The sequence below is a fragment of the Nicotiana attenuata genome, unplaced genomic scaffold, assembly GCF_001879085.1.
Source record: "Nicotiana attenuata strain UT unplaced genomic scaffold, NIATTr2, whole genome shotgun sequence".
NCBI lineage: Eukaryota > Viridiplantae > Streptophyta > Magnoliopsida > Solanales > Solanaceae > Nicotiana > Nicotiana attenuata.
In genome coordinates, this window is record NW_017671726.1 from 46180 (window position 1) to 57511 (window position 11332).

Sequence of the window (11332 nt, forward strand, 5' to 3'; positions counted from 1 at the left end):
TACAAATAAGTCAACTCTTGGCCAAACCTTTCAAATTCAAACCTTTCAACTGAGATTGTTCTTTCAAATTCATCCCGATTTTCCTGAAAACCCAAAACCAACGATCTACATCAGTCATAATGCTTTACACGGGGCAAGTCATGCCCGAGAACTGGCGATCAAAGTGCAAAAGCTCAAAACGACCGGTCGGGTCGTTACATCCTCCCCCACTTAAACACACGTTCGTCCTTGAACGTACTCAAAGTTGTTTTAAAAGCCAACCAATAGCTGAATAACCTTACCATGCATATACCCGGGGGTGATCCCACGTCCCCTTATCTCATATAGGTTCGATAACACAATATAACTGAAATTTCACAATCCATCCTAGTCCATAAACTATAGAACCACATTTCCACTACCGAAATCATCAATACGATCAAAACCTCACATCTATACTCTAAACAAGTCCGAACCAGCTGTAATAACCCATACCTGCAACCTCAGGTGCAATTACATGATAAACCACATAACTTTAACGCTCGTAGCAATAACTTCTATTCACAACAACTGTACACAACACCCAAATACCGATAGAAAAGCTCTTATCAACTATGTCTCACTCCAACACTTTCATATACTGCCAACGATCAATGAAACACGCAATAAACCATAACCATTTCTCAGATCAACCATTCATGAAGCCGCTTCTCCTCTGGCAATACCATAGCAAATTTCTGAGCCGAACATCAATATATCCCTCCAACACGCTGAAACCGAATCGGTTTGTATTCATTCTAGATCCCAACAATCTCATCTAATTTCAACACAACTACTCTGGTGACATGACACACCAATACAATCTAAAGACACAACTCGTGCAGTCCTCGCACTAATAAGTAACGATCTGAACGTACTCAAACCATGAAAAGGACTCAAATGAGAGAGCTGTACCACAAGCTCACCAGTACCATCACAACACAAGGCTGAGAACCTGTCTCACATCATAGAAATAGAACACATGAATCTAACCCAAAAGGTCATATCTCCACGTAGCTTCGCTACAATGCGCGATCCTATCCAAACACTGCTCTACATGAAACACCTCAAGTCACTATGCCCAAAACCATCAACCAAGCCAATTTGATGCCTAGCACCCAAAAGTGAATCACCATAACCATGGAGAAGCAAATGACGCAATGCCACACCAACCCGAAAGAACATACCCAATGTGCAACAAATCATGCAACACCCAAATACCCGTCTCATTCAAATCCCGCTATAAAGCCCAACTGAAACCGCACCATTTGTGCATATAACCACCAAATCTCAACTCCTCGTAACACAGGAGGGTAACTCACATATCACGAATAAGCTCAACAACAATCGAATGGCACATCTCTCAACAACAGCAGTTCGGAGTAAACAAATCTGACCAACCTTAGCTATTTTCTCACGGTCCACAACCACAAAGCCATCTAATCACGAAAACTCTCAGTCTCCCAATCCATAGAGCACACGAATCGCCATATCTGATCCCAACTACACTGCCCGAACATCTAACACACATCCGATACTCGATCATTCCATGAGGGATACTCCTATAATTCTTCTGTGCTACCAAGCCAACTTGAATATGGACAGTCGATCCAATAAGAGAGTGCCACAATACCAATAAAGTATCCTTAATTCAACCACATTGCCCTTTTTATGAAGTTTATACCCTTATCGAGACACCTATTTAGTAATATCATTTACCTAATCATCTGAAACTGCCGTGCTGTCTAAGAATTTATGACCTTCCTTTCAGAACTGAACTGTAACTCATCTAGCCAAGAACTTCCATTGATCCCATCTAGAAGAAAAATTATTACACATCCCATGCCTCTCACATCTGTAGAAAATGCACCTCCCCAACCACGGTAGAAGTCAACAAGAAGTCCCCCAATTCCGTTTGCACAAATTAACTGCCAGAACTGAATCCTTCTAACTAGATCAAGCTAAGCAAGCCATCAAAACTCAAGAGCGGTGCTGCAAAAATACCTGTAAGAACTCATTACCTCGAACACATACAAAGAATTAATCATGTCCTTTCCATACCGATTCGGTCTACTATCAAGCTACTCCATCTATCTAGATTTCCTTCTGATTCATTTTCAACTTGATATCCCCTCTTGCTGTAGCACTACAATTCCTCAACCCAGGCTCACCACACGAGACCCAAGCATAAGACCACACTGCCTAAGACCCATAAGCCGTTGAATACTCTCTCAATATTCCCAGAAACACCACATTCCAAATTTCTTTACTCTGAAGAACTTCCTGCGAATCTAAGTCCGTTACCTTTACCTTCCTGATACTAATACATAGAATCCCATAATTCACATAGAAATACCACAAGTCTTGACCTCTTCCCATGAAAACAACAGTTTCTAATCACCCATACAACTTTAAGATACCCAATTGTTACATGTAGAATCTTAAACACATTAGAACCATTCTCTAGAGTCATTTACTCTATTTAAACTGCAATTAGCCTGATCAAACGAACCAAACAACCAGCGCCTCATTGGCACTTTTGACACTGCAGCACATAACCTTTCCTTAGTCAAAATTTCCTTTACTCGAGGCATCCTCGGGCTCAATCTCCGCATCCAGAGCTGATTCACCACACGCCTCAAATCGGAACCGACACAGCACATAACCAAGCAATCAGCTAATCAATAGCAAACTCCCCCACTTGGCTCGTAGCCATAGATCAGAATACACTCAATAACTCATAACACTTATACTCTATTGATGCCACAATACCATAGTGAGATTAAACTCAAATCCTTTGTAAGCTTGTGTAAACATAAATCATCTAGTACTTTAAATCTTCGGCGAATCTCACAACGGTTAAGCCCACTCTCTTAAGCGATCCAAACTTTCAAATTTTTGCACTTACATTTCACTTGCACATGAGATCTTCTAACAATCACATAAGGGTCACACAACCCCAGAGCTCTTCACAGGAGATAACCCGCCTGCTTTACCTTTGGTTAACATTTCTGTATACCTTCCACCGTCATAAACTGTATGCAGTCACTTAGATACATCTCGCAGTACTAACATACTCGTCACATAACTATCCAGCCGTCACTTCCACTAATAGGAACAATACCGAACATATAGGTTCAAAATACTTGCTCATACAGTCAGCACCTCGGCGCTCAAGCCATAAGCAAAGATCCGCCCTCAAGTCTTTCAGACTGGCCCAGCATCAGCTCACAGAGATCACATCTCGCACCTAGATTGGGGGATCACAAGCCATCAAGGCACATCTGATACTGAGCGCTCATGCGCGCATGCGAACGCGTGGAAGGAGTTTCAAGAGTTACATCTCAAGCTGAATCAAGGACGCACGATAAGAATTCAAGAATGTGAAGTTTTCCTAAAGGTTGTGCAGCCTCTCGAGGATAAATACAGACGTCTCCGTACCGATCCGCGAGACTCTACTAAACCTGCTCATGACTCGTGACACCTAGTAACCTAGGCTCTGATACCAACTTGTCACGACCCAAACCCAGGCCCGGTCATGATGGCGCCTCTCGTGGGGAAAAGGCCAGCCAACCAAACCCAATCCATCCTTTTAAAAATAGTTGAACAGTTCATTAGCAGTTTAAATATGAATTAATGATATTAATTAGCGGAAGTACAACCCAACACAGCCTAATCGGGGTGTCACAAGTCACGAGCATCTATAAGAGTGTAAATACAAATACAAGGTCTAAAAAAAATACACTAAACAGGAATAATGAACAACAGAGAGAGAAGCGGTGCTGCGAACGCTGGCAGTCACCTCGCTAAACTCCTATAGCTCTGCCTCCAATCAGCCAAAACCCGCTACCGGGGGAATAATTACCTGCATCTGCACACGAGGTGCAGGTAGTAATGTTAGTACTCCAACCAAGTAAGTAATAAGAGTAAATAAAGACTGAGCAGTAGGAAACAATGAATCCACATTCGCGTTAGGCTCAATAAATACAACAGGCTTTCAAATCATAATACGAGTCACCCTTCCCTTTTAAAATCCAGCTTTTAGTAAAAATCATTTTTCTTTTTAAATGCTTCCAGCAGTTTCAGTAGGGGTTTAATACCATTTAAAATATTAATAGAGATTAAAGCAATAATCGGCCCCTCGGGCAAAGCATAGTCCGTAAAACAGTCCCTCGAGCAAAACAGTAATCATAAGCGCTTCATAACTTGAAGATCTCAGTGGAAATAACCAATGCCAAATCCATAATTAATTTCTGAACATCTCGTAAACCCCAGTTTAAGTAAAAGTTATTTTAAAATATTTATTCAACTTTCCAACAGAGGTCAATATAAAGATGAGTGGAAGCAGTCAATAAATCAACATATTCGATAGTAANGTTCATCATTCAGAAGAGGGAGTATTCACATCCTTACTTCCTTGTTCATTTATCAGTTTATCAGCTAGCAGTTCAATTTCAATTTCAGTATTTACAGTTCTTTTGTTCAGCTATTTTACATACCAGTACAATTCAAATGTACTGACGCCCCTTTTGCCCAGGGCCTGTATCTCGCGATGCAGGTAACGATTTACAGGTCGATGATTCAGCTTGCTAGGACATCTCGTATCAGCTATTGGTGAGCCCCAGTCTTTCGGGGCCTTGTCTCTCTTTTGTTTTAGTCATTATAGTATTTCAATTAATAAGGTATACCGGGGACCTTGTCCCGGTAAACAGTTGGCGTTTTCAGTATTCTTTAGAGGCTTCGTAGACTATAACCCAGTCAGTCAGATATTAGAAGGCTTTCATGTGTTAGCCTTGTTAGCTACTTGTTTATACTTGCAGACCTTTCAGTATTTTTCCGCATCTATGATATTTCAGTCAGACTTTTTAGCAGACTATCATGGTTTACATTTACCTCTAGCTCATAGTTATACCACATGCTGATCCAGCCATACAGTTGGTTCGCTCGGTCGCATGCAGTCAGGCACCGAGTGCCGTGTTACGCCCAGGCCATAGTTCGGGGCGTGACAAGCATGTGGTACCGATTGTGATATATGAGAGGCCAAGGGCCAGATTTATTATGCCACGAGGTGGATTGTGATTTATATGAGGCCGAGAGCCTGTTGATTATGCCACGAGATGGCTTATTATTGCGCTTGGGCCGTAAGGCGCCCCTCCCGCATTCTGTACACCCCCAGTAAGCGCGGGTACCCAGTTTGTGATGTGATATAGCCCTAGGGGCTGATGTTGTTCCACGTTGTTGCCCGAGTGGCTGATACGAGTGATTGTGAGATAGCCCGAGGGGCTGGTTCTATTGGTATTTTTGCCCGAGGGGCTGTTTGTTGTCTTCTATATTTTATACTGGTTTCCATTCACTCATTTGAACTGCTGAAAGATGTTTTAAAAAAATGGTTTTTACTGAATTAAGGGGTTTTTATGAGTTTTTACTATTTACTGCATTGTGCTAGTTTTATACTGCCTCGCTGTAGCGTTTTGCTGTGTATTTACGTATTTTCTTATCGCTCAGCTGCCTTTACTTTTATTACTTACTGAGTTGGCGTACTCACATTACTCCTTGCACCTCTGTGTGCAGATTCAGCAGTCTCAGGTCACGCTAGCGAGGGTTGATTTGCTTCCAGCAGGCTGTTTGGAGTTCACTAGGTAGTTGCTCGGCGTTCGCAGCCCAGTGTTTCTCTTTTACTTTTATTTCATTTGTCCTAGTTTCGTAATAGACTATGTTGTCTTTTCATACTCTTAGACGGATTTTAGATGCTCATGACTGGTGACACCCCGATGTCGGGTTGTGTTTTGTTTCCGCAGTTGATATATTTTCACTTTGTTTTGGGATTATCATTATTAATGACTTGATTATGAATCATTACATCTGTTAATTAAACTTGGGGTTTGTGTCGGCTGACCTTGTCTTCACGAGAGGCGCCATCACGACCGGGTCTGGGTTTAGGGTCGTGACAGGATCACATTCACTTCACGATTTGAAAACCTTTTCAAGAAACGTTGGGTACCCGAGTGATCTTAGTACTAGGTTTTATCGGACGCAAATGCAAAGTCTAAATGTGCTATACAGATCTTGGAGGATATGTGGAGATATTGCATTCTTGAGTTTGGAAGTTGTTGGGATGCCTATCTATCTTTAGCTGAATTTTCCTACAATAATAACTTTCAGTCCGACATTCAGATGGCACCATACGAAACGTTATATGGTAAGAGATGTTGTTCTCCTATCGGATGGTTTGAAGCTGGTGAGACTAGCTTATTAGGACTTGACTTGGTACAAGAAGCTATTGACAAGGTCTAGTGATTAAATGGCTCGCAGCTCAAAATAGACAATAGTCAAGGGACATAGTTTTCACAATTGGAGATGGGGTGTCACCTACGACTTTTTCCTATGAAATGCAAAATTTGATTTTTTTTTAAAAAGAAGGTAAGTTGAGCCCGAGGTTTATAGGGTCGTACGACATACTTGACCAAGTAGGAGCTGTGGTATATCATTTGGCACTTCCTCCTGAGTTGTCTTTCATTACTCAAGTGTTCATATTTATATCCTAAGAAAGTATATGTCAAAACTCCTCTCATATGCTTGAAGTACCGATTATAAACTTAAATGGAACTTATCCTACGGAGAGGAGCCGGTAGCTATTGTTGACAGATAAGTAAGAAAGTTACGGTCAACAAAAATTATGGTCGTGAAAGTTTTATGCATAAATCATACCATTGAAGAAGCTACTTGGAAGTGGAAGATTTAATTCGGTATACAGGTATGTATTTGAGTGAAATTCGGGGACCGAATTTCATAAGGTGGGAAGAATGTAATACCTCACATTTAAAAATAAGGGTATTTAAGTAATTGACAAAAACTAATAAAAAAACCAAAAAAAGAAAAAGAAAAGGGAAGATGCTAAAAGGGCCGAAACGGCGACACCCACCTTGTAAAAAGGAAAAAGAAGAAACGGGAGTTAGAGAAAGGGTTACGCAGCAACAAATAGAGAAAAGGGGATTTGGTGAAATTCAAAAAAAAAAAAAAACCTTTACAAGGAACATAGAAGAAGAAGAAGGTTCTACTCTTGGTGCTCATAATCCTTCTAGCCAACATCTTCTTTGGTTAAAAAGGTTCACTTTCTTTCTACAATTTTGTTTGAGTTGCTTCTTTTGTCTATGCAATTTTTATTAGGTTTTAAAAAATAAAGATTTAATAGCTATAAAAATTATTATAAAAAAATATCATTGATTTTTTTTTTCTTTTTCTGATTTTGGCTCATTGCTTAGAGTAGAAAAGAATGATATGTACAAAAAATAAAAAATAAAAAGAATCAGTGTAGTAGTATTATTTTTAATTAAATGGGTATATATAGTGATCTCTATAAAAATTTGAGATAAACTAATACATTAAGATTTAGTTGGTATTTCACTGTAATGGAAGGAAACAAGAAACTTCAGGTATTCTTTTTATTTAGCACAATCATAGATTTTCTGTGAAGATTGGAAACGAATATATTCTATTAGTTTATACCAAGAACTCTAATGTATAGGCTAGCAATACTTGTATAATACTACATGAGAAAAAGAATCAAATAAAAATATAAGAATAAACAGAGAACTATAATTTCTATCCAATTAAGTACTACGAAATTGCGTAGCAGAGAATCAATGGTCATATTTTAAAGTAATGAAAACAGAAAAATTAATTAAAGGTGACAGGGATGGACCGATTGTGTTGGTATTTCACGACGGGTTCGTTAGGCATGGTGCACCTTGTATTTACAGATTACCGATTACAGTTATAGTCCTCGCTAGTGGGAAGGTAGAACTAGCATACAGTTACAGTTTTCCCTCGAATAGGGACCTACAGTTATATTTGGCTCCTTTTACGGAGGGGTATACACAGTGATACAGATTACATGATCCTTTCTTGAAAACCTCCCAAACATAAAGATTTGCTATGAGACATTGTTTACTCAATTTATTACCGATTGGTTAATTGATTTCTATTACAGGAATTACATTAATAAACTAATTATATTTACTGTTTTTTAGAGGGCATCTCATTTTTATGATACTTTTGAATGTTATCATACAAGCATGTTTTCTGACTAGTCCCCGCTAGCGACTCACTCCCCGCTATTTTTTTTTTTTACAGAGATAGCAGTTGACGCGAGCGAGGATTTCGTTAATTAGAGTATACGAGTTGATAGTTCCTGGTGAGCCTGCACTTGTTCGCGTGGGCGAAGAGTTTTTTTGTTTGTTATCGTCTTTTCTTATTAACTCATAAGGTCGCTCCATGGTCATTCTTTTAGTGTCATGAGTATCCTTTATTATCATAGACTTATAATGAGTATTGCACTTTCTTATCGAATTTGGAGATAAATTAGTATTTGTGGCTGTTAGTGGGTGGATTATAATGGTTGAGACTTATTTTGGTTAATGGAAAAAGTTATTGTTGGTTGGATTGATATTAGGATGTTTGTTGTTGATTTTGCGACAGGAATTATTTTCTGATAGTCCAAGAAGTAGGGAAAACTCTGTCCGTTTTTTCTGTAAAATATCAATGAGGCTTACCTAGGGGAACTTGCTCCTAAGCGCCGGTCATGATCCTAAATTGGGTCGTGACACCCTACCCCTACCCCACCCCCCAATTTCGCCCACCACCTACCCTAAATAGAACTATTGTAGATAGAGTACTTTTTTTTTTATTTCAATAAAATGAGTATATTAATTCATGTAGTAAAAGTATTTTCTTTCATTTCAACAAACTAAGTATTTTCTTTTCCTAATGTAGAAAAAATATTTTTTTTTATTTTAACAAAACGAGTACTTTCTATCATGATATAGAAAAATTATTTTATTTCATTTCAACAAACTGAGTATTTTCTTTCATTCAACAAAATGAGTAATTTCTTTTCATGTTGTAGAAATAATATTTTCTTTTTCAACAAAATACAGTATTTTCTTTTTAGTTATCGAGCACAAATTTCAACGTTGTTCTTGTGTAAAAAAGCAAAGTAACACATTAGTTCCTATGGGTTTGCGCGAATTTTAAAAAGAATAATTAAATTCTTGAAGAAAATAGAGTCGTGCGGGAGGGGGGGAGGGGGGTTTGGAGTACAGGAAACATGGGAATTTTGGGGAAGAGGGTTGAGGAGAGTAGCATCAAAAATTATTTTTCTAAAAATATCTAACCAACACTAGAATATACAAAAAAAAAAAAAAAAAAAATTCATTTACCAATCAAACAAAGAAAAATAAGTGATAAAATCACTCATTTTCCTTCCTTCGTACCAAACACACCCTTACCTTGGTATGGAAGTTATGCATGAACGTAATGCTCACAACTTCCCTCTAGACCGCAGGCCATAGACGAAAGTGAACTATAGACTACTTACCAAAGACCATAGGCAATGGACAAAAGCAGAAGTCGACTAGAAGTAGAAGACTGCTGGCCTGAGAGAAGGCGACCTCTCTTGGGAAAGATGGCCCAAGTTCTCTTCTTTCTTTTTGATTTCTGGTTTTTTTTTTTTTTTTGCGACATAATATTGAGTACATTCCATAGGGAGAGGTTTTGGTAGGGCTGGGCATAATTTGGTAAATACCGAATTACCGTACCGAAACCAAAAATTTTGGTATTTGGTATACGGTATTTTGGTATTTGGTTTAAGTTTTTAAAAAAATTGGTATTAGGTATGGTATTTGGTATTTTAAGATAAAATACCGAAATACCGATACCGTACCGAAATATATATTATATTACACAAAACACATATTATCAATTATAACATAAATATAAAAAATCTAAAACTTTACTTTCCTTTATTCTCAAAGTTCATTAATTAACTCTAAACAAGTAACAAGACATTTCTAATGATCAAATATTCTTTTATGTATAATTTTCTCTATTTGGGTCGATATTTGCTAGTTTTGGACAAAATTTTTGTCAACAAACATTTTCAGTTTTGTATTTTTGAGTACTTTAATTAAGAATATTAGAGTGTATGACTCTATGCACTAGTTAGTATTCAAACCGAATAAACCGAAGTTACCGAACCGAATAAACCGAAACCGAAAGGAGAAAAACCGAACCATACCGAATTTAATTAGGTACGGTATTGGTATAGGATTTTAAGATACCGAATACCGAAAATACCGAATCGAAATATCTAAATACCGTACCGTACCGACCAATGAACACCCCTAGGTTTTGGGACACTGGAAAAAGATATGATTTAACATCTTCAATTGTATTGTAGTGAGGACAATTATTCGTAGTGAGTATGTTACTGTGAACTCATATAAAACAATCCAAAGTGCCAAAGCTGAATGTTAATAACTTTGGGTGTGTTTGGTATAACGGAAAATGTTTTTCATGGAAAATTCATTTTCCGGTGTTTGTTACGCAAATTAAGGAAATTGACTTCTCAAGAGTATTCATAAATAATTTAGATATAATAAACATGAAGCCATAAACTTTCAAACCAACAACCTTCCGAACCCACATATTTCATAAACTTTCGAACCGCTAAACTTTCGAAATCGCAGAATTTCTAACCCGTAAACTTCGAAACACATAAACCTCCAAACTCATAAAACGAAAAAACAGAAATTTAAAATTGCAATAAAAAATAAGGTTTAAAAAAATATTTTTATGCGAGAGGGGGTGTGGGTGGGGTGGGGTGGGGTGGAGGGGTAGTAGGTTGGGTGGTAACGGAAAAACTGAAGTTTGAAAAAAAAAAAAATCTTTTTTGGAGAGAGGGGGTGGGGTGGGTTGGTGAGGATAGGGAAGGTTGAGAAGGAGTTTTGAAAAATATTTTTCCTTCTCTTGATAAGGAAAATATTTTCCTCCAATTGGAAGAAAATGAGTTCATAAAAAAAATATTTTTCAAAATATTTAAGCCAACCAAACATGGAAAAATTGGAAAACATTCATACCAAACACACCCTTTATGCATTGGTCTTATCCTTTCACTCTTGCATCTATTACGAGAATTCATTTATGTACAACTTATATCATTACAAAATTACATTGGCCATATATAGAGGGTGTTTGGCTAAGCTTATAAGCTAGTCAAACTAGCTTACAAGTACTTTTCGGCTTATCTACGTGTTTGGTAAAGTTAAAAGTGCTTATAAGCCAAGTGTTTATAAGTCAAAAATAAGCCAAAAGTCATAAGCCGGTCACCCCCAGCTTATGAATTTTTAGCGTATAAGCACTTTAAGTTTGACCAAGATTTTTACTATTTTATCCTGAAAATATTCCTTTTTAGAACAAAACTCCTACATCGATCCTCAAGTATTCAACCTAAACCCTTCCCCCCTCCCCCCCCTCC

The 11332-nt window shown here is 37.9% G+C and overlaps 1 long non-coding RNA gene across 1 annotated transcript; it reads left to right on the forward strand.

Moving 5' to 3' along the window:
* Positions 1–6963: 6963 nt before the first annotated feature.
* LOC109209888 lies at positions 6964–8466 on the forward strand. The gene is made up of 2 exons (XR_002065456.1): positions 6964–7124; positions 8152–8466. It is a non-coding gene; the product is annotated as an uncharacterized LOC109209888 (long non-coding RNA).
* The last annotated feature ends 2866 nt before the right edge of the window (positions 8467–11332 follow it).